The sequence below is a fragment of the Mirounga leonina genome, unplaced genomic scaffold (assembly GCF_011800145.1).
Source record: "Mirounga leonina isolate KUSES-001 unplaced genomic scaffold, KU_Mleo_1.0 Mir_101664, whole genome shotgun sequence".
NCBI lineage: Eukaryota > Metazoa > Chordata > Mammalia > Carnivora > Phocidae > Mirounga > Mirounga leonina.
In genome coordinates, this window is record NW_023270175.1 from 14458532 (window position 1) to 14482640 (window position 24109).

General features: G+C 43.3%; 1 long non-coding RNA gene across 1 annotated transcript; it reads right to left on the reverse strand.

Annotated features, from left to right (window-relative positions):
* Positions 1-8406: 8406 nt before the first annotated feature.
* On the reverse strand, positions 8407-24022 carry LOC118012616. Its single transcript, XR_004679761.1, has 3 exons — positions 23988-24022; positions 8885-8964; positions 8407-8664 (listed from the first exon to the last, which is right to left on the reverse strand). It is a non-coding gene; the product is annotated as an uncharacterized LOC118012616 (long non-coding RNA).
* Positions 24023-24109: the final 87 nt, after the last annotated feature.

Genomic DNA, 24109 nt, shown 5'->3' on the forward strand with positions numbered 1-24109 from the left:
TTCAAAAGTAGAATGAATAAAACATGCCATGTTCATCTAATGGACTGCTATATAACAATGAAAACAAACTACAGATACAAACAAAAACTTACAGTGTGAAAAAAAGACAGGGTGTAGAGAGTAGAGTTGTCAGTTCTTGTTTGGTCACTTACGTGAGTGAGATTTGTATCATGGCTTACAGGGGCAGCAATAAAGTTAAGGTGCCTTTTTTTTTTAAGATTTATTTATTCTAGAGAGACAGAGATCTGAGAAAGAGCACGAGAGAGCAAGCGGGGGGAGGGGCAGAGGGAGAGAATCTTTAAGCAGACTCCCTGCTGAGCACAGAGTCCTATCTGGGGCTCGATCCCACAACCCATGAGATCATGTCCTGTGCCAAATGATGCTTAATTGACTGAGCCATCCAGGCGCCCCAAGAGAATTTCTTAATTTTAATGCACTTAAAATCATCAGTCTGTTCCCGGGCTCTCTGTTCCGCTCTACTGGCTGACTTATCTTTATTTGTGTTAATATCACAATGTATTAATCAATATAGCTTTACAATGAGTCTTGATGTCTGCTACAGCAATGCCTCCCACCCTGTTCAACAGTGCCTTGGCTATCCTTGGCCCTGTAGATTTCCATGTATGTTTTTGAATTAGCTTGTCAAATTCTACAAAGAAAACCTGCTGGGATTTTAGTTGTAATCTACAGATTACATTGCATCTATAGATCATTGCATTGAATCTATAGATCATTTTACACTTTTACAATTGTTGGTTCACTCCCTGGGTGAAATTTGAAACCACCTCCCCCCTCACAAACACAGTGAGCAGGAAGAGACCCAAGAAAGAGACAGAGCACTCCAGGTTGGTTGGGGGCAGTCTTCATAAGCAAGGGAGCTTCCATACATACAAAGCTTGTTTTGGGTGGTCACATTCTCTCAATGACCTCCTCTGACAACAATATTTAGTCTTCTACTCCATGAACACAGTGTATCTCTTCATTAGTTTAGGTCTTTTTCTTTTTAAAGATCCACCTACTTATTTGGGAGAGAGAGGGAGAGAGCAGGGAGAGAGAGAGAGAATCTCAAGCAGACTCCCTGCCAAGCACAGAGCCCCACTCAGGGCTAGATCCCACGACCCCAAGATCACCGCTGGAGCCGAAATCAAGAGTCAGATGCCCAATTGACTGAGCTACCCAGGCGTCTCTGTTTAGGTCTTCTTTAATATTTAATAAGGTTTTATATTTTTATCCATAGAATATATAAACTTCTCTTATTATATTTGTTTCAAGGCTTTTCCAACATTTTATTGTGATGTTGTTCAAAAATACAAAAAAGGTGAGAGAATATTACAGTGAACACCCATATATCCACCACCCGGATTTTTATGATTAACATTTCACTATACTTGCTTTGTCATGTATTATTCATCTCCCCAACTCTCCATCCATCCATTAATCCATGTCATTCTTGGTGTATTTCAAAGTAAATTGCAGACATCAGTGTAGAGGCTACTTTTAGGCAACAGGATTGAGGAATGGAAACTTAATCAAGGCAAAAGGGCCCACAGCAACCACCTAGCTGAATGCAGACGGGCTCATTAAGCCACCCACCTCAAAATAGCCATAAGCCTTAACTGACCAATTACAACCAGGCACAGTTCCTGAGATTACGAAAAAAAGGAAAATTCCATATGTCCCCATACTCCCTTACTCCACCTTCTAACTGTGGCCCCTCACCAACGCCTTGTTGCAGACAGTCTCTGCTTTGCTGTCCTGCCCACCACTTCCTTGTGGTGTATTCAATAAACTTTTATCTCTTTTGTTCTGCCTTGGGTGAATTATTTCACTGCCTGCACCATCAGCCTCCACCCTATCAGGTTGCCCCACATTTGGTGGCCCCCCCATCCAATCGGGAGACCGCACATTTGGTGGTCTTCATGATTGGTACACTTACTCCGAAATTCCTCAGTATGATATTCCAAGGTTTTTAAATGATGCTGCTGGCATATTGCATCCTTTTCTTTTAATTTCCATTTTTCTATTTGTTGTCATCATATGGGAAAAAAAATTAAATTTTATATAGATCTTTTACCTAGCATCCTTGTTGAACAGTCCCATTAATTCTAATCATTGATCTGTATGTACTTTTAGAACATTTACATACATAGTCATGTCATGTGCAAATAATAAAAATTCTGGTTTATCCTCTCAAAACCTTATACCATTTTCCCCTTGCTGCACTGCATAGGACTTCCACCACAATGTTAAAGAGAAATGGTGATGATAGTGGGCATCTCTGTTATGTTCATGATCTCAAAGGAAAAGCTTTCAATTGTTCACCATTAAATACGATGATGGCTTTAAATTTTTTCAAGATCCTTATCAAATTAAGAACGTTCTTGTCTAAAAAAAATTAAAAGAAAATTAAAAAAGAACATTCTCATCTTTTCTTATTTTGCTATTAGTTTTTAATATGAGTGGATATTGAATTTTTTTTAAGAGATTTTATTTTTAAGTAATCTCTACACCTGATGTGGGGGTTGAACTTACAACCCCAAGATCAAAAGTTGCATGCTCCACCGACTTAGCCAGTCAGGCACCCCTGAATGGATATTGAATTTTTTATGTTTTTTCTGCATCTTCTGAGGTTACCACAAGATTTTCCCTTTTAATACGTTAATATGGAATAGCCAGAGCAATCCTGAAAAAGAAAGCAAAGCTGTTGTCATCACAATTCTGGACTTCAAGCTCTATTACAAAGCTACAGTCATCAAGACAGTCTGGTACTGGCACAAAAACAGACACATAGACCAATGGAACAGAATAGAGAACCCAGATATGGACCCTCAACTCTATGGTCAACTAATCTTCGACAAAGCAGGAAAGAATATCCGATGGAAAAAATAGTTTCTTCAACAAATGTTGGGAAAACTGGACAGCAACATGCAGAATGAAACTGGACCACTTTCTTACACCATACACAAAAATAAATTTCAAATGGATGAAAGGCCTAAATGTGAGACAGGAATCCATCAAAATCCTAGAGGAGAACACAGGCAGTAACCTCTTTGGCCTCAGCTGAACAACTTCTTACTAGACACGTTGCTGGAGGCAAGGGAAACAAAAGCAAAAATGAACTATTGGGACTTCATCAAGATAAAAAGCTTCTGCACAGTGAAGGAAGCAATCAACAAAACTAAAAGGCAGCCTGCAGAATGGGAGAAAATATTTGCAAATGACCTATCAGATAAAGCGTTAGTATCCAAAATCTATAAAGAACTTATCAAACTCAACAGCCAAAAACCAAATAATCCAGTTAAGAAATGGGCAGAAGACATGAATAGAGGGATACCTGGGTGGCTCAGTCGGTTAAGCATCTGCCTTTGGCTCAGGTCATGATCCCAGGTCCTGAGATCGAGTCCCACATTGGGCTCCTTGCTAAGCGGGGAGCCTGCTTCTCCCTCTGCCTGCTCTGCCTGTGCTCTGACAAATAAATAATAAAAAAAAAAGACATGAATAGACATTTTTCCAAAAAAGATCTCCAGATGGCTAACAGACCCATGAAAAGATGCTCAATGTGACTCATCATCAGGGAAATACACATCACAACCCTGATGAGATATCATCTCACACCAGTCAGAATGGCTAAAGTTAACAACACAAGAAACAACAAGTGTTGGCAAGGATGCAGAGAAAGGGAAACCCTCTTACATTGTTGGTGGGAAGGCAAACTTGTACAGCCACTCTGGAGAACAGTATGGAGGTTCCTCAAAAAGTTAAAAATAAAATGACCTTATGACCCAGTGATTGCACTACTAGGTATTTACCCAAAGGATACAAAAATGTTGATTCAAAAGGATACATGCACCCCAATGTTTATAGCAGCATTGTCAACAATAACCAATTTGTGGAAAGAACCCAAAAGCCCATCAATTGATGAATGGATAGAGATGTGGTATATATATACAATGGAGTATTACTCAGCCACCAAAAGGAATAAAACCTTGCCATTTGCAACAACGTGGATGGAGCTAGAGTGGTAAGTGAAATAAGTCAGGCAGAGAAAGACAAATACCATACAATTTCACTCGTATGTGGAGTTTAAGAAACAAAACAGATGAACATATGGGAAGGGGGGAAAAAGAGAGAGAGGGAAACAAATCATAAGACTCTTAATGATAGAGAACAAACTGAGGGTTGATGGAGGGATGTGGGTGGGGATGGGCTAAATAGGTGATGGGTATTAAGGAGGGCACTTGTCATATTGAGCACTGGGTATTATATGTAAGTTATGAATCACAAAATTGGGCTCCTGAAAACAATATTACACTATATGTTAACTAACTAGAATTTAAATGAAAATTTAAAAAAGAAAAGAAATATGTTAATATGGCCAATTAAAACAATTGCTTCTTTTGTCAAAATATCCTTGCATTTCTGGGCATAAACCCAACCTATTCAAGATATATTATACTTTCCTCCATATATTGCTGGACGTGGTTTGCTAAAATTTGGTTTAGGAGTTTTGCATCTATGTTGATGAATGAAATTGGCCTATCATTTTGCCTTTCTCAGACTGTTCTTGTTGTTGTTCTAGTACCAAGGTTAGAGGATCCTCATAAAATAAGTTGGGCAATATCCTATTTCTAGTCTCTGGAAGAGACTGGAGCTATTTCTTCTTCAAATATTTAGTAGAACTCAATTGTGAAGTGCTCTGGGCTTGAAACTTTAATATTATTTGAGCTTTCTATTTTCTTTCTGTATTGTTTGATAAGTTATGTTTTCAAAGAATTTATCCATTTTATTTAAATGTTAAAATGTCTGACATATGGGGCGCCTGGGTGGTACAGCTGGTTGAGCACCCAACTCTTGGTTTCGGCTCAGGTCCTGATCTGTGTCATGAGATCAAGCCCCGGGTCAAGTTTCACGCACAGCACAAAGTCTGCTTGAGATTCTCCCTCTCCCTCTGCCCCTCCTGCTCATTCTCTCTCTCTCAAATAAATAAATAAATAAATAAATCCTTTAAAAAAATGTCTGACATAAAGTAGCTCATGAAATTCTCTTATTACCTAAATACCTCCTTGATGTTCAACTAATAAAATGCCTATAACATCAGTAGCTCTCTTGATGGTTTTAAACATTTTTTTCATAGACTTTGTCCACCTTTTTTACTTGTCTTTAGAAGGAGGGTTGGTTTGAATTACCTAGTATGCGATTACCTGATATAGAAGACCTTAAGCAGTTCTTGGCTTAAGGTTTCAGGCATGTATTTCAAAGCTGTACATACAGTTAGGTTGGTGGGAAGATCAGGAGTGGTACCCTGGGTACTCCTTATTTCCTAATTTGGTCTTCCCAGACTATTTCTTGTCATGGTACAGTTGAAGCAAAATTTAACTGAGTAAATTTGAAGAGCTAATTGGCTTTATTCAACAATTCATGAATCAGGCAGCATCCCATCTAGCAAGTAGAAAGGCCCTGTACAAAAGTTATACAAAATGGAAGGTTTGTACAGGCAGAAACAAGGAAGTTATTAGCAAAAGAAAAGAAAGGCTTGTTTCAGGCAAGGTCACCTTTCCCTAGGAAGAAGGGCAGGGGGGTCTTATCATGCAGATTACTTCACTAGTGTTGATCAGGAAATTTCCGATTGACTGCTTAAAGGTCACGTTAAATTTTGCAATTAAGTCTTGGTTTGCAAGTGACTCTATTTGGGGCCTTTTTTTTAAACAGTCTTCATAGAAACTGATTTTTTTAGGGCACACTGTGGTAAATGGATAGATGGCTCATGGACAGATGATTAGCCTAGGAGCTCAGCCACACTAAGTCCTTGTCTGGCTGTCCTGAGGACTGAGGGCAATACATCAGGACCCCCTAGAACCCACAAGGGGTATACTTGTGTGAAGTTGCAAATAATTTAGGGAACTCTTCCCTAATTCTTCCCTCCTTTCTCCTCAGCAGCTCACAGTGCTCTGCTTTAAGCCGCTTCCCATTCAGGAGTCAATCCCTTACACCCACCCTCATACACTGTCTTTGCGATGTATGCCCTCTCCCCAGAGGATAATGAAGTCCCTACTCCCCCAATCCCTTCTTGAGCCCTGAAAACTCAGGCCTCTGGCTCCCACTGGTCATTAACGGATGTAATGAATAAAATTTTATTGGAACACAACTATAATCCATTTCTTTATGTATTGTGCATGACTGCTTTCTCACTACAACACCAGAGTTAAGGGGTGCCTGGGTGGCTCAGTTGTTAAGCGGCTGCCTTCGGCTCAGGTCATGGTCCCAGGGTCCTGGGATCAAGCCCCGCGTCAGGCTCCCTGCTCTGCAGGAAGCCTGCTTCTCCCTCTCCCACCCCCCACCCCCGCTTGTGTCCCCTCTCTCATTGTGTCTCTCTCTGTCAAATAAATAAATGAAATTTTTAAAAACAAAACACCAGAGTTAAGTAGTTGGTGATGTGGGAAACAAAGGCATAAGAAGAATTATTAAATTTCCTTACCACTTATAGCCCACTGACAAGTCCTCTAAACAGGCAGAGTGACATTTCCTCTAGGGACTCAACGCCTAGATGTTGACACTTTGCTAAGGACAAAAGGCAATCTTTGCTGGACCCTCCAGGATCCCATGAGTCTACTTTAAACATATAGAAATTCCTTTGGAGCTCTCTTTATCTCCACCCCGCGCCCCCCACCCTGCAAAATACATGTTAGGAATCATCCTCCATATGGCCCACTGATACACATCTGAAGGGTCTCTTGACTGAGGGTTTACTAAACAGTAATAAACGCCCTTTCCTAACAATAGCTAGCCCCCTCAGGATCTTGGAAACCTTGTTTCCAAAATACCCTGGAGGTTTGTTCTGTCCCTAACCCCCTCCCAACTTGCAAGTATATAATGGACCACCCCTCATGACCCCAGTGCAGCTCTTTCTACCCACGCGTCCTGTCCCGGTGCCTTAATAAAACCACCTTTTTGCACCAAAGACGTCTCAAGAATTCTTTCTTGGCCATCGACTTTGAGCCGTAACATCTTTCCTACATCAGATGGGACAGAAATTGTATGGCCTGCAAAGCCTCAAATGTTTAGTATGTGACCCTTTACAGAAAAAGTTTGCCAACCCCTACGCTAGAGGACTGTTCTCATTAGTTCAGCTTGTCTGGGAGAATAACAGCCTAAGAATAGCGTAAAATTTAGTCTGTGGCCATAATCCTCTCAACAACCCTTTGACACGGGTTGACCTTCTCATCCCATTTTACAGATGAGTAAACTGGGACACAGCCAGGACGTGGCCCAAGCAAGATCTGACCTGGGCAGGCTGGCTCTACAGACTGGCTGTGAACTACCACAGAGGACTACCTCCTTTGTGGAGCAGAGCTAGGAATGCAAACTTTATCAGGTCTCCAAACTGCTCGTATCAGGATTCCAGACTCATGAGGCAGTTAGCCTGTGGCTAGACTAAAGAAACATGCTCCCAGAACACCACTGGGACCCTGGCAGACAGATAATTGCACTATTCTCTACATCCTGTCTGCTTTCCTCGGTCACGTATAGCCCCTGCTCCCGCCTCCGAACTGTACTCTCCACACGGAGAAAAGTACAAAGAATTTCATAAGTAGTACCCTACCATTCACTAGCAAATTGTAGCATTTTCTTCCATATGCTTCAGCATTTCCGTTATTAAGAAATAAAATATAACCCCAGTTGGAGCTCCCTCTGTACTTCTCCTGGATCTCTTTACCTTCCCTCTCTAAAGGTAGCCACGGGACTGAAATTGGAGTTTCTTTCCCATGCATGCCAGAACTCTTTACTAGCCTGCCTTTTTAAAAATTTCATCATCCAAAAAAAAAAATTTCATCATCCAGCTTAGGCAAGAAATACTAGTTCTTCGGGTTCATAGTCTCTCCAACCATTTTCATCCTTCCTCTGATGAGGTAGGTGGTATCTTTGAACCTGGTTGTTTGGAGTCCAGCCTCTTTGTTCTCAGTGATCCTAATCATGGGTGTGGTTGCCAGGCAAGGGGTGGGGGTGGAGCTAAACAGAACCGGAGTGGTGACTGAGTTATTAGTCGGACACAAGTAAGTGCCTCCCATCTCATTTGGTTACATCCACTTGCCACTCACAGGGCTAAAGCAAGAAGTTCTTGCTACGAGGGCCTTGGCCAAAATTGTGTTCCAGAATTTGGGCTGAACTGGGCAAGGTTATCCAGAGCAGGTGAAAACATCTTGATCAAAGGGATGAGGGAGGGAGTAAGAAGGCCAGAAGTCACAACTGTGGTGTCTCTCCCAATCCCATGGGGGCCCCCAAATGTGGGGCAACCTGATGGGGTGTAAGCCGGTGGCCCCAGCAGTGAAAGAATTCACCCAAGGCCAAACAAAGGAGCTAGAAGTTTATTGAATACACCACAAGGGAGCAAAGCAGAGACTGTCTGCAAGAGGCAGTGGGTGGGGGCTGTATTTAAAGGGGGAAGGTGAGGAGGGAGAGGGATGCATGAAATGTTCCCTTTTTTGGTAGCGGTGCCTGGTTGTACGTAGCAGCCCGTTGGTTAGTTGGGGCCTATGGCTATTTTGAGATGGGTCGCCTGATGGGCCTGTCTGGATTCAGCCAGGGGGTTGGGGTCCCATGGGCCCTTTTGCCTTGACCGAGTTTCCATGGCTCAAGCCTGTGGTCACAAAGCAGCCTCTACAACAACTAGGAAAAAGTGACAAGCATTAGCTTCCAAAGATGAGCCTCAGTTTTACATTAGAAAGGGGGAATAGAGATGGTAAGATTAGAAAATAAAATATAAAAGAGGTGGAGTCAGACAGTTAAGACTCAGGCTGTGATGAGAAGAGAATACTAAGGACCTGTGCTCCTTATCCTTTAATGATTTGCTCCTCCAGATCCACTCCTTACTTTGCTCCGTACTCACCCATATACAGATACCGGTGAGCTCCATGGCCCCTGGCTTCCAGTTGGGTTTGGCCAATGGAGAGGACTGGCAGGAAATCGCTGGAATAGAGGAGAACGAAGTTGGGGTACCTACTTCTATGACTTGTTCCCTGAGAGGTTTCTGTAGGCTGGCTGGCTGTTTCCCTCACCTGAAGGTCACAGTTCCTCTCATCAAGTAGCCCTTGCCACAAGGCCCTTGCTCTCCCCCACCCAGGTTCAAGAAATTACTCTCTCTGTCTGCTGCGTTAGGTATAAGGATGCTAACAGCCTTGCTAGCTGCTAGTTCTGGAATATCACTTGTGGATTCTCAACACACTACCTAAATTTTGCACATAGTCACTTTATTAAATGCTTCTTTCAAAAAATGTTAGTGTGCCATCTGTTTCCACTGGTCACCGATACAGCGCTCCTTTCTTATGTTACTGAGAAAATTGCTGACAAGTTAATTCTATTACTTTTTTAATGACAAGCCAACAGCATTAACTTTCAATCCAAGGAGGAGATATATAGAAAGACTCTATATAGAAAGACTCTAAATGATAATTTTGTAAAACCACAAAATGTATACACCCAAACTTCCTAAAGAAATGATTTCTAGGAACGTTGAGTCTTAAGCCTGGAAATCTGTTGTATCTTTTTTTATTTTTTTATTTTTTATTTTTATTTTTTTTAAATATTTTATTTATTTATTTGACAGAGACAGAGACAGCTAGAGAGTGTACACAAGCAGGGGCAGAGGGAGAGGGAGAAGCAGGCTTCCTGCTGAGCCGGGAGCCCGATGCGGGGCTTGATCCCAGGACCCCGGGCTCATGACCTGAGCCGAAGGCAGATGCTTAATGGCTAAGCCACCCAGGCGCCCTGTTGTATTTTTTTTTAATGTTGAGTTTTACAAAGGTAATCTCTGATATACTTATTTGTCTAATATCTGTCTCCCCTACTACATTGTAAACTCCATGACACCAGAGACATATCTGTTTTGTTCACTACTGCATCCTCAGGGACCAGGTCAGTATCTACTGTAGATATTCAACAATTTTTTTTATTTAATGAATGAGTAAATTATGATTAAAAAAATTTTTTTTGAGTTATGGTTTTTTTGAAAATAGTCAAAAGCAGTAGTAAAAACAATTAACCATGGGGCACCTGGGTGGCTCAGATGGTTGGGCGTCTGCCTTCGGCTCAAGTCATGATCCCAGGGTCCTGGGATAGAGTCCTGCATCGGGCTCCCTGTTCGGTGGGGAGCCTGCTTCTCCCTTCCCCTCTCCCTCTACTGCTCCCCCCTGCTTGTGCTCTCTCACTCTCTCTGTCAAATAAATAAATAAAATCTTAAAAAAAAATTTAAAAAAAAGACAATTAACCATCATGGAATACTGATGAATCATTCTCTTAATTAGAGGCAGATATAATGAGGCAGGCACTTGTTTGGAGAGTTTCTTCAGTGAATCATGTGACTTCTTTGTGGTTTACAATCATATCTTTTTGTGAAGGTGGTGTGGGAGTGTTCACAAATTTTTCAGGGTGTCTGCTCAATTAGAGAGGTAACAGGAAATGGTAAATTTCAACATAGCATGCACAAAATTGTTTGGGCTTTACTTTAGGAAAGCTTAACATATTCAGAACTGAGGAATCCATAACACATGCCTTACAGAGGTATAATGCCTGTGATATCAAATGAATCCCTGAAGGGAAGGGGCAATAACATCAAGAAATCTACACCACTGTGGAAAAATAGTATGGAGGTTCCCCCAAAAATTGAAAATAGAACTACCATATGATCTAGCAATCCCACTTCTGGTTATTTATCCAAAAGAAAATGAAAACACGAATTCAAAAAGATATATGCACTCCCTATGTTCACTGCAGCATTATTTACAAAAGCTAAGATATGGAAACAACCTAAGTGTCCATCAATGGATAAATGGATAAAAAAGATGTGATACATATATATATTGATATATATATAATGGAATACTACTCAGCCATAAAAAAGAATGAAATCTTGCCATTTGCAACAACATGGATGGACCTTGAGAATATTATGCTAAGTGAAATAACTCAGACAGAGAAAGACAAATACTATAGGATTTCACTTACATGTACAATCTTAAAAACAAAGCAAATGAGCAAAACAAAATAAAACTCATAGATACAGAGAACAGATTGGTGATTGCCAGAAGGGAGGGGAGAGGAGAGTGGGTAAAATGGTGAAGTGGATTGAGAGGTACAAACTTCCAGTTATTAAATAAATGTCACAGCAATGTAATATACAACATGATTATAGTCAATAATATTGTATTGCTTATTTGAAAGTTCCAAAGAGTAAATCTTGAAAGTTTTCATTATAAAAAAAAAAAGTTTGTAACTGTATGATGATGGAAGGTAACCACTTATTGCTGTGATCATTTTGCAATGTATAAAGGATTGAATCATTATATTGTATACCTGAAACTAACATGTTATGTGTCAATTATACTCTAATTAAAAAAAAGAAATACTACAAAAAAAGATATACTAACCACAAGAAAAAGAAACCTATAAATGCTTTGATAGGAGAACCAGCAGAGACTTCTTAACTTGCCTGAACCCTTGCCTAGTATCACCCAGGAACTAAGCCTCATCAGTACAACCTTTGTGGGGCATTCATTTGCAAATGCTTATGTTCAATCATCAAACATGCATTGCATACCTACTATTTGCCCTGTCCTGTGAAGGTGCCCACCCACACTCAGGCCCTGGCAACGGTGATTAAGTCTGGGGCGCCTGACTGGCTCAGTCGGTGGAACATGTGGCTCTTGATTGGGGGGTTCATGAGTTCAAGCCCCACATTAGGTACAGAGATTACTTGGAAAAAAAAAAGACAGTCCGTGTCTGTGATTATTCACAGACTAGTGGAGTCACAATCACAATATAATATGACGCATACTATAAAGCTACTATTGTTTTGTTTTTTAAACTTTTTATTTGGAGATAATTTCAAGCTTAGGGCAAGCGTGCTAGAATAAAAATAGCATCAAGGACACCTTTTGTTGGTTTGAAACCTTGGGAGTTTCCTAGGTGAAATCTAAAATTGGCCCTGGTACATGGAGGGCAGGGAGAGACCAAAGAAAGAGGCAGAACACTCAGATTGGTAGGTGGCAGGTTTACTAAGCAAGAGAACTTACATGCAAGCCTTATCTTAGGTGGCTATGAGATGACAAAATCTCTGTGCTCACCCACTAAATCTTAAAAGTTTATATAGAGGCCTTGGGGTGCTCAGGTCATGATCTCAGGGTCATGGGATCAAGCCCTGCATTGGACTCTGTGCTCAGTGCAGTCTGCTTGCCCCTCTCCCTTTGGTCCTCCGCCCACTCGCGCGCTCTCTCTCTCTCAAATAAATGAATAAAGTTTTTGAAGATTTTATTTATTTATTTGAGAAAGAGAGAGAGCACAAGCTGGAGGAGCAGCGGCAGAGGGAGAGGGAGAAGCAGGCTCCCCACTGAGCAGGGCTCGATCCCAGGACCCTGGGATCATGACCTGAGCTGAAGGCAGATGCTTACCTGACCAAGCCACCCAGGTGTCCCTAAAATCTTTTTTTAAAAAAAGTATATAGAGAGGCCTTAATGGGGTTCAGTTGCGTATATAGTCCAGATGGTCTCAACACCACCTTATTCTCTCAAGGCTACGTCCTTGGAACAGCTTCCACTGTGGGATCGGTGGGCAGAACATACATTCCCAGGATAGGAGAGGAGGTGAGGAGCCTCCGATTGCCTGGGGTCTAGCTCATGGGTCAATCAGGGGTAATGCCCTCTCAATGACCTCCTTCAACACCTTCACCCAGATTCATGTAATGTTAACTTTTTACCCCATGTGCTTTATCATTTGCATGCTTTATCTATCTACCTATATTTTCCCCTGAACTATTTAAGAGTATTATATATCATTGCCCTTCACCCCTATATACTTCAGTTTGTGAACCAACATCTTGTCTCTTTAGCTTCCTTTAGTCTGGAACATTTCCATAGGCTTTGTCTTTTTTTTTTTTTAAGATTTTATTTTAATTAATTTATCTGTTTATTTATTTATTTTAAAGATTTTATTTATTTATTTGACAGAGAGAGACAGTGAGAGAGGGAACACAAGCAGGGGGAGTGGGAGAGGGAGAAGCAGGCTTCCCGCTGAGCAGGAAGCCTGACTCGGGGCTCGATCCCAGGATCCTGGGATCATGACCTGAGCCAAAGGCAGACGCCTAAGGACTGAGCCACCCAGGCGCCCCTATTTTATTTATTTTTTAAAGATTTATTTATTTATTTGAGAGAGAGAGGGTGGCGGGGAGGGGCAGAGGGAGATGGAGAGAGAGACTCTTAAGCAGACTCCTTGCTGAGAGCAGAGCCTGACACCAGGCTCAATCCCATGACTCTGAGATTATGACCTGAGCAGAAATCAAGAGTCAGATGCTCAACCGACTGAGGCGCCCTTAAGATTTTATTTTTAAGTAATCTCTACACCCAACGGGGGATCAAACTCACAATCCTGAGATCAAGGGTTGCATGCTCTACCAACTAAGCCAGCCAGGTGCCCCCATTTTTTTTTTTTTTTTTGCTTTCTTTGTCTTTTATGACACAGACATTTTTGAAGAATACATCTCCTCCTTAAAAATATATATATATATTTCTCATTTTGTGTTCGTCTAATATTTCCTCATGATTACATTGAAATTATGTATTTTTTATAAATAAGTAATCTCTATACCCAACATGGGGCTAGAACTCACGACCCTGAGATCAAGAGTCACATGCTCTACCAACTGAGCCAGCCAGGTGCCCCTGTATTTAAGCATCCTGTATGTTAAGCGTCTTTAAATTGACAGAGAGAGACAAGCGAGAGAGGGAACACAAGCAGCGGGAGTGGGAGAGGGAGAAGCAGGCTTCCCGCGGGAGCAGGGAGCCCGATGCGGGGCTCGATCCCAGGACCCTGGGATCATGACCTGAGCCGAAGGCAGACGCGTAACGACTGAGCCACCCAGGCGCCCCATGTTAATTTTTTTTAAGAGAGAAAGAGAGAGCATGCAAGCAGGGACGGGGGCACAGGAAGAGGGAGAGAGAGAGAATCTTAAGCAGGCTCCATGCCTAGTGCAGAGGCCAGTGTGGGGCTCTATCCCACGACCCTGAGATCATGACCTGAGCCGAAATCAAGAGTCGGACGCTTAACTGACTGGCGCCCCAGTGATGTTCATTTTAATCACCTAGGTAAGGGCTTGTCAGATTTCTCTGCTGTATAATTATTTTTTTCTTCCTTGAAACTCATAAGCAATTCTGTAGGGGATACATCTTAAAGCAATGAAAATAGCCAGCTCCTCATAAAAAATTCTCCTGGAATTATTTATTTATTTTTAAGTAAGCGAGCTCTGTGCCCAGTGTGGGGCTTCAACTCATGACCCTGAGATCAAGAGTTCATGTTCTACTGACTGAGCCAGCCGGGTGCCCCAAAAAACTCCCCCTGGATTTAGTACCCTTTGATGATTCATGCCTGATCCAAATTTTACTTAAAATAGTTACAAAACACTGAATTTCTTACTCCAGAATTCTTTCTACATTAATCAGTGGGCACTTGAAATTCTACTTTAAACAAGAGCTTACCCTCCTCCCTTATTGATGGATGGATAGATGGGTGGATGGATGGATTGTCAGTATGGATTCATGGATTTCTATTTTTTCAATGATTTATAATTTATCACTACACTTTATTATTTTGGTGCTCAAATACTCCCAGACTTGGCCAATGGGAGCTCCTTCAAGCTGGCTCCTGTATACTTATGACATGCCCTCATTGTTTTTAAAGCACTTCCTTACTTTATGACCTAAAAGATGTTCCAGGTTTGGGGTGCCTAAATGGTTCAGTTGGTTTGAGTTTCTGAATCTTGATCTCAGTTCGGGTCTTGGTCTCAGGGTCATGGGTTCAGGCCCCGCATTGGGCTCCACACTGGGCATGGAGCCTACTTTAAAAAAAAAAAAAAGATGTTCCAGATTTATCTCATCCCTACTCTGTCCCAGCCCTGCAATCTGCCATTATTCTGAGGAGCTTGGTTCCTTTTAAGGAGGAAACATTATTAGAGTTAAAGATCTGAGCATTAGGTGTACTCATTACTACTGGGGTGTTTTTGCCTCTTGGCCCTTTCATTAGACAGAACTAGTAAATATATGCACACATGTATATATATACATACACACATATACAGATATATAATGAGAACATTAATATGCATATATACATATATGTACATATTTCCAAAATAATGAGTTCATACCAATCCTTCCAATTCCAATCCATCCTCACAGGGTTCTTTCTTGCCTTTCCCCATTTCATATTTGTATGTCCCTTTGTTTACAGTGAGAACCCTGATGCCCAACTACATCGATCCATTTATTCATTTGTTCAATCCTTTATCTTGAGTCGTTTCAGAATTGTTTTGCCTATACCTCTACCAAAACCAAACCTACTAAAGAGAGTTCAGGATTTGTTTGCAGTTCTGCTTGCCTCATAACCCCATCTCATCTCAGACTGGGAGTTCATAAATGACTTGAATTAGTCCTTTCTACTGCCCCCACCTCTTCTTTAAGTGTGGTTATTTGAAATACAGTATGGTTCATTTGTTCCATTTGCTTTCAGTTGAGCATTCTCCCCCCATACTTTTTTTTTAAAGTTTCATTTATTTAAGTAATCTCTACACCCAATGTGGGGCTCGAACTCAAAACCCCGAGATCAAGAGTCGCACACTCCTCTGACTGAGCCAGCCAGGCGCCCCTCCCCCTTCTCATCCTTATTGATTTACTTTTCGTTTTTGAATATATAGAATATTAATATGCTTTAGAAGTCAAAACTATGTAGTAATGCATACTCAGGAGTGTCATTCCTTCCCACATCTTTCCTGTACCATCTCTCCTCTCTGACCCAAACTCTTGTAGGTGATCAACCTTGTTGTATTCTGGTTTATTTGTCTTGTGTTTAAAAACATAGATAGATATATGAATGCTTTTGAAATTCTTCCTTCTTTCCAGAACAAATGGGAGACTACTATAATACTCTATTTCACTTTATTTCTTTTGCTTAATATTATCTAATAGGGGTATTTTCAAGGGCTATCAGTGTTGGGACTAGGGTGAGGTAAGTAAGGTGTGTAGGGTGTAAAATTTAAGGAGACACCAGTGACTTCCACCTGGAGGAGTTTGGCAGGTGACTAGGAATATAGTCATAAATGAAGAGGACAAAAGGAACAGAAAGCACAAAAACAAGGAAGCTCAAAAGAGCATGGTGACAAGTGCAATGTAACTGCAGTATAGGATGTTTGCTAGGGAGGGCCTGGAGATGAGACCAGGCTGATAAAACAGGTTGAGATCGGGTCATAAAATGCTTTAGTGCTAAGAGCCTGGCAGCAAGAAACCCTTGAAGATTCTTTTTCATGCCCTTTATTGTTTTATCCATTCCATCATTAAATTCCATCCACTCCACTTCTGCACTGGCTTCTCTTGAAGGGTTTTATTTTATTTATTTTTAAAGATTATTTATTTATCTGAGAGAGAGAGTGTGCGTGAGAGAGTATAAGCAAGGCGAGAGGCAGAGGGAGCAGTAGAGGGAGAGGGAGAAGCAGGCTCTTCCCTGAGCAGGGAGCCAGAAGTGGGTCTTGATCCCAGAACCCTGGGATCATGACCTGAGCTGAAGACAGACGCTTAACCAACTGAGCCACCCAGACGCCCCACCCTTGAAGGGTTTTAATCAGAGGAGTAACATGATTACAATTTTCTTTTAGTGAGATGAAACTGACAACATGATATAAAGCAGACTGGCAGAATGGGTGATAAGAAAGGTGACCCTGAGGCAGGTGAGGAGGCTCATCAAGTGAGAAGTGTTAAGAACTGAATTGAGAAAGCAGTAATAGGAAGACTAAATAAGAAGGGATAAATGTTTATGAGATAGTAAGACTTGGGTGTGTAAACAAATTTCAATCTAAAATGGAACTGGAGGGGCTCCTGGCTGGCTCACTGGGTAGAGCATGTGACTCTTGATCTTGGGGTTATAAGTTTGAAACCCATGTTGGGTGTACAGATTACTTAAAAATAAAATCTTAAAAAAATCTTTAGGGGGGCCTGGCTGGCTCAGTTTGAGGACCTTGCAACTCTTGATCTTGGGGTCATGATATCAAGCTCCATGTAGAGTATAGAGATTACTTAAATAAATAAAACTTAAAAAAAATTTTTTTTAGAGACGCCTGGGTGGCTCAGTCAGTGAAGCATCTGCCTTCGGCTCAGGTCATGATCTCGGGGTCATGGGATCAAGTCCTGCATTGGGCTCCCTGCTCAGCCAGGAGTTTGCTTCTCCCTCTCCCTCTACCCCACCCCCCACTTGTGTGCTCATGGTCTCGCTCTCTCATAAATAAATAAATAAATCTTAAAACTTTTTAAAAAATCCTTAAACAAAAATAAAATGAAATAAAATAAATTAAAATGGAACTGAAGGGAGTGCTTGGCTGGCTCAGTCAGTAGAGCGTGTGACTCTCGATCTCTGGGTCATGAGTTTGAGCCCCCTGTTGGGTGTAGAGATTACTTTAAAAAAATTTTTTTTTTAAAGTTTAAAATAAATAAATAAATAAAATGGGACTGGAGGATACAAAATGGAGAATCTCATGGATACACACTTGGAAGAATGGAACTTAAGAATTGAGAGACAGACCAGTTTCCCATAAATGTCTGATTTACAAGAAGACTGAGACTTATCTCCCGACCAATGAAAACCCACTAGGAATCTCTCTCCGTCCTCAAGCCAATGAACTTACTGCTTTGACAGGGGCTGGATGTCCCCTTCTTTGCACTCTGCCCATGAATACAGCCCACCCAAGCCCTCAATGGACTAGCCTGTAGCTTGCTACAGCATGGGTTTTCCAAATTGCAATTCCTCTGCTATTCCTGAATAAACTCAATTTCTGGTAATTCCAGCTTGCCTCAGTTTATCTCTTTATTTAGGTTGACAATACTGATTATAGGTAGAAGATGGAGAAGCAGAAGTCCAAGAGGACTTTCCAGTTTCTGGCTTGAAGGACTAGATGAGCAGAGGTGCCATTCAATAGACTAGGGGAAATGGTAGGAGTATGTTTGAGGGAAAATATAAGCCCAGTGTTAGATATGCTGAGTTAGAGTTGGCAAAAAGATATCCAACCAGAAGTTTTCAGGAAAAGGTTCTGAAATAATGTCTCAGGGAAACTTGGGCAGCCTCCCTCTTCTGACTTCCTTTTGTCTTACAGTCAAGATAAAGGAACTTTGGGTAAAATATTTATTTCACCAAGTGATGTCTGGGAGTCATCAGGAGTTGTATCTAATGTCCTCACAAACATATCTGTCAGCTATAGTTAACATATAGCGCCCACCATTCTTTTCACATCGCTCAATAAAACACCTGAGGCCGGCAATGGGCTCCCAGTTCAGCGAAGAGCCTGCTTCTCCCTCCCCTCTGCCCCTCCCTTCTGCACATGTGCACTCTCTCTCTTTTTTTTAAGATTCTATCTATCCATTTGACAGAGAGAGAGTGAGAGAGCACAAGCAGGGAGAGGGAGAGAGAAAAGCAGGCTCTCCACTGAGCAGGAAGCCTGACCCCTGGGGCTCGATCCCAGGACGCTGGGACAACAACCGGAGCCAAAGACAGACACTTAACCAACTGAGCCACCCAGGCACCCTCTCTCTCTCTTTCAAATAAACAAGATCTTTTAAAAAAATATGACTAGGACAAAATACAAAGTTAGCACCTATACCAATTTTATTTAACTCATTAATGAAGAAACAGCAGTATGGTAAATTGATTCATAGGAGCATTTGAAAGAAAGTGCATATAGGCACTAAAAGAAATAATTCTAGAATAAGATTACTAAATTAGATACAATACTAGTTAATGGACTGTAGGGAAATACCATTGTTACCTTGGGTGTGGTCTTTTCTACTGGACTCAATCACTTGCATCCCTATAAACAAAAATCTGCAAGTTAACAAAGACTTCACAAAGACTTGGCCTTAATAGTCAATAGGAAGTCTCACAAAATGCATTTCCCTAGAGAATTAAATAATCTTTTTTTTTATTTGACAGAGAGAGAGACAGTGAGAGAGTGAACACAAGCAGGCAGAATGGGAGAGGGAGAAGCAGGCTTCCCGCCGAGCAGGGAGCCCGATGCGGGGCTCGATCCCAGGACCCAGGGATCATGACCTGAGCCGAAGGCAGACACTTAACGACTGAGCCACCCAGGCACCCCAAGAATTAAATAATCTTTAGGCAGACCTGTTAGACAAGGCTCCAATATGACATGGGAAGGACACCCTTTTGCCTTATTTCCAGATTTTGCATAATTTTTCTTACCACCACATCTGTGTGAAGAGTGTAGCCTCCTTAGACCACTGAAACTGCAAATTATCAAGGCATCAGGGGAGTGCTCCCTCCCACACTATCACACTTCAGAGGGGAACCAGATCCATCAGCTTTTGCCATTAGCCTCTCTCTATATATAGGGCTCAAATACGTGTCTCTGAGGCTGGGCAGGAAAATCAACAACCAAGAAAAATAAGGCACCATCTTCTTTATTTTCATATCTCCCCCAGTGCCCGTGAAAACCTCCTTTACACAGGTGCCCTGTGCAATTTGATACTGATGCAAATAAATAGCTTTGTGTTGCCCCCCTGCAAGTTATGAGACATGCACAGACATGGTTGAATTCCAGCCATGGGAACAATTAACACAAACCAGGAGACCCACAATAGTCACCTCAGATGATTACGATCATTCCAGGAGGTCAGAGAGGATGCCAGATAGCTGGCTTGGGAACAATGTAGGCAAAGGAAATATGCCATACTCACACTGCCCTACTAAGGACTAAAATGACATCTTGATTTATCACTCTTTCTGATTCAGATAAGATTGTTCATTCCCATGAAGTCCGGATTTGAGAGCACCTGAGCCACCCTGACGCAGACCAGTAAGTCAGGAGTGAACAGCGATTCCATACCATCCTCTTTGTTTAGGGTCTGGCAGTCCTAGCAAAGCCTGGCCTTCATACCTCACTTCTTCACACAAAGCCCAAGAGCCTTGTATGAAAGAATGTCTTTTGCACCCCGACATCAGATTTGGATTCGCAGTTTTTTCTAGTCCCAAGCCTATGGCTCTGACAACATATGCTCTCACTTGATGGGGAGAAGAACCCCAGGCTCCATGGAAATGGCGCTATCCTGGCCCCAGTCCTAGGGCGGCTCCTTGTCCTGCTTGTATGAGGCAGGGTCCTGGCAAGCAACAGATGGCACACTCAAAGGATTTATCCAAGATGAGCTGAATGAAGATGTGGGCAGGAATAAGGGAAGCAACAAGGGATGGTAAGACGTTCAGGGACTAGCAACAGAGGGAAAGCATTACTATCCCTTGACCAGAAGAGGCAAAGAGAGGGAAGTAATGCCAGAGCCTGGTGAGAGAAGGAACTATGGAAGAGGGTTGCCTGATAGCAGTTGTGGCCATCGAGGAATGCTGCCCTTTCCAGAACCATGGCTGGACAGGAAAGGAACAGGAAGAATAAATACTCTGACTTCTCTCTCTTCCCACCTTCTAATCTCATGTCAGCACCTGTCACTGGCCAAACCCAACCAGAAACCCATGTGACACAGACCATGGAAAGGTTGGTCTCCCGGGGTACAGGACAAGGCAGAAAAAGGTGGAGAATAGATTTGGGGGGCGGGTAAGAAGATCCATGGAAAATACGCAGCACTTTCTTCTTGTAGGCAGAGCTCTTTGTATGCTATCTCACCCTGTCTGTCACATACTTGTAAAGTGGTCTAGGGAGTGTCCTCCATGCTCTTCCAGCAATGCTGCTGGTGGGAAGCTAAGATGAATCTTAGGGTCCAGTTTTTACAAGCTATTGTATGAAGTAGTGGGTTAAGTGAGGTATTTACCCAGGGTTGCAAGAGGACAGCATTGACAATAGGAGAATCCCAATGGTAAATGAGGAGGGAGGGAGGGAAGGAAGGAAGGAAGGAGAGAAGGAAGGAAGGAGGGAAGGGAGGAAGGAAGGGAGGGAGGGAGGAGGGTAGGGAGGAAGGAAGGAAGGGAGGAGGAAAGGAAGGAAGGGAGGGAGAGTTGGAGGGAAGGGAGGGAGGGAGGGAGGGAGGGAGGGAGGGAGGGAGGAAGGAAGAAGGGAAGGGAGGGAGGAAGGAAGGAAGGGAGGAAGGAAGGAAGAAAGGAAGGGAGGGAGGAAGGAAGGAAGGAAGGGAGGGAGGAAGGAAGAAGGGAAGGAAGGAAGGGAGGAAGGGAGGAAGAGAGGAAGGAGGGAAGGGAGGAGGGAAGGAAGGGAGGAGGGAGGGAAGGAAGGAAGGAAGGAAAAGTAATTTTGAAAGGAAGGAAACAAGCAAAATGGGGAGGAAAGGAAGAAAGGAAGGGAGAAGGGCTAAGAGTAGACAGGGAATCAAGAGAGGGAGGCAAGGAGAGAGGAAGGAAGGAAAAACACGCCAAGCCCCAGTTCCAAGAAGAGAGACAAGGCTATAAAATGGGAAGCCTTCCTTTGTGACAGGAATCCCTAATGAAGAGAGAAAGGGCAGTACAGAGAAGTCATGAAAAGCATGGGCTTTGGAATCAGACAGACCTTGAACCTCTCTCATGTTCTATATGTCTAGATGCCTCATGTCTAGATGGCACATTACAGCTCTTTCATACCACGCTGGCGTGGCTTAGTTCTACAGTCCCCCTGCTCCCCCAAATCTCCAGACAAGAAGTAGGCACAACTCCCCTACTTCAAGTTCCCAGTAGTGAAAACAGGGTTGGCTTGCTACCGAAGATCCAGAGACGCAACATGACAATGCTTACAAATGTAGAGTTTATTACAGGAGAAGAATACAATACAGCATGAAAGTAAGGACGAGTGTCACAGGCAAAGCCTGGCTCACAGAAAGCTGTCTGGAGAGGCCAGGTGCAAGCTCCAGTAGTCCTCCTCTGTAAGGGCCATGGCCACACTTGGTGGGGATCCTGCTTCTCCCCCTCCCTCTCCTTCTGCCCCTCCCCGCCACTTGTGCTCTCACTCCCAAATAAATAATCTTAAAAAAATAAAATAGCGAATTATATGTGATGTGAATTTATTCTCAATTAAAAACAAACAAAACAATGCTGACACTGTAGTAAAAACTGCCCTGAAATCCCTGGGGTCCATCGTCACAGAGCTACGCTAATAATCATAATGTTTTATGCTGTGGCAAAACAGCTCAGGATAATTCCAGGCTTATTGCATATCTCACTTGCAGCTTGCACATAAGGCTTGGCCCTTATAGAAGGTTAATACATGCATTAACCCTCACAGCACCCCTGCCAAACACAGTGACCCCCAAACCAGAGCTGGGACCCAACTCCTTTAGGCTAAGCCCTCCAGAAGAGAGAAGAGGGCTCAACCCATGCCACCTCCAGGCAGCCCTCCACCCACAAACTCGATACAGGCCCATAGCCCCATTGGCACATCCTGATGGGGCTGCAACTCAGACCGATGCCCCCTTGATTTCCTGTGCTCTAAATAGCAGAGGGGAAGGGAGCCCTGCTTGAGACTGATCCTCCCTCCAATGCCACCAAGGGTGACCAACTGTCCCAGTTTGCCCGGGGCTCTGTCCTGGTTTGCACACTGAAAGTGTCGCTTCTTTGGAAATCCCCCAGTCCCAGGAAAGTTGGGACAGCTGGTCACCCTAATGCCACCCCTGGCCTCTATGATGGTCTCACCATCATAGTGTGGGTGTGTACCACCCATTACTATGGAGAATGCTCTGGTTCTGCAGACAGGAAAGGGCTTGGCTCCCCTCACTTCCCAGAAGCCATCAGAGCCCTGCACTTGACCTGAAACTGTCGGGCCACTACTTCTTGTTCTGTTGCAGCTGGGTGCTTGGCTCTACAAGCCGCTCCTGCAACCTCCCTCTCTTCTGCCTGCCAAATTATCTTTACTAACAGCGGGAATTCAAGGGCTCTTCATGCCTCTCATGATGGCTAAGTCTGCACAGACGCCTCTCAGCTGTTTCAACACACATTTACTGAGCCCTTATGGGGGTTATTAGAGGTGGCCCTTGCTGCCACTTGCTGGGAGCAGGCCTGATTTGACAGCCCCTCCACCTTCTGCAACAGCTCCCCCCCCACAACCCAGCAATATGCAGGCCTCCTGCCTGTTCTGGGAGCTCAGGATCCCATGCACAGGTCCTAGCTGCCCCCTTGCTTCCAAACACACAGCTCTCTAGCTCCAGGGGCACACAGTTTTAGCAAGAGCTGGTTCAGAATCAGGTTCTGCACCCTAATCAGGGGACCCAGTGGTGAGGACCAGGGGGTTCCAGCCTGTGGGGACCTAAGCTCTAGCAGGGGAGGGATGCACTCCCCAGAATGCAAGGTTGCACTATGATAGAGAGGTAAGTCCAGGGACTGTGGGTGGGATCAGCCAAGGTTTCTTGGGGAGGGGACACCTGAGAGGAGCCTCACAGGTCACCTGAAAGTTGTGCAAAGAAGGGGGCATTGGGAGAGATCTTTGGGGGCCTAGAGAACAGCATCCATGGGGACATGGGATGGCACGAGGGGTGTGTAGAAAGGTAGGGAGATGCAGGAATAGAATCCAGGGACCTGAAGGAGGAGATATTTTCACTGAGGAAGCTGGAACCCAGTGTCTGATCTCCCAACCAGGTCCAGGAGGTGAGGGCTGGACAAGCAACCTTTGGGGGTGGTAACTGAGGCATGATGGCAGAGGCCAGCTTACAGGGGTGGAGGAGGTAGACACAGGGCTACAGAATGCTCTTCTAAAAGCTCAGCTCTGGGGCGCCTGGGTGAAGCAGTTGGTTAAGCGTCCAACTCTTGGTTTCAGCTGGGGTCTTGATCTCAGGGTTGTGACATCAAGCCCTGTGTGGGGCTCTGAGCTAAGCACAAAGTCTGCTTGAGATTCTCTCTCCCTCTCCCTCTGCCCCTCCTGCTCATGTTCCCGCTCTCTCTAATATATAAATAAATCTTTAAAAGATAAACAAACAAACAAATAAATAAATAATAGCTCAACTCTGACATGAATAGAAAGAGAAGTAGAGAGGTACCTGGGTGGCTCAGTCAGTTGGGCGTCTGCCTTCAGCTCAGGTCATGATCCCAAGGTCCTGGGATTGAGTCCTGCATCGGGCTCCTTGCTCAGCAGGGAGTTTGCTTCTCCCTCTGCCTGCCA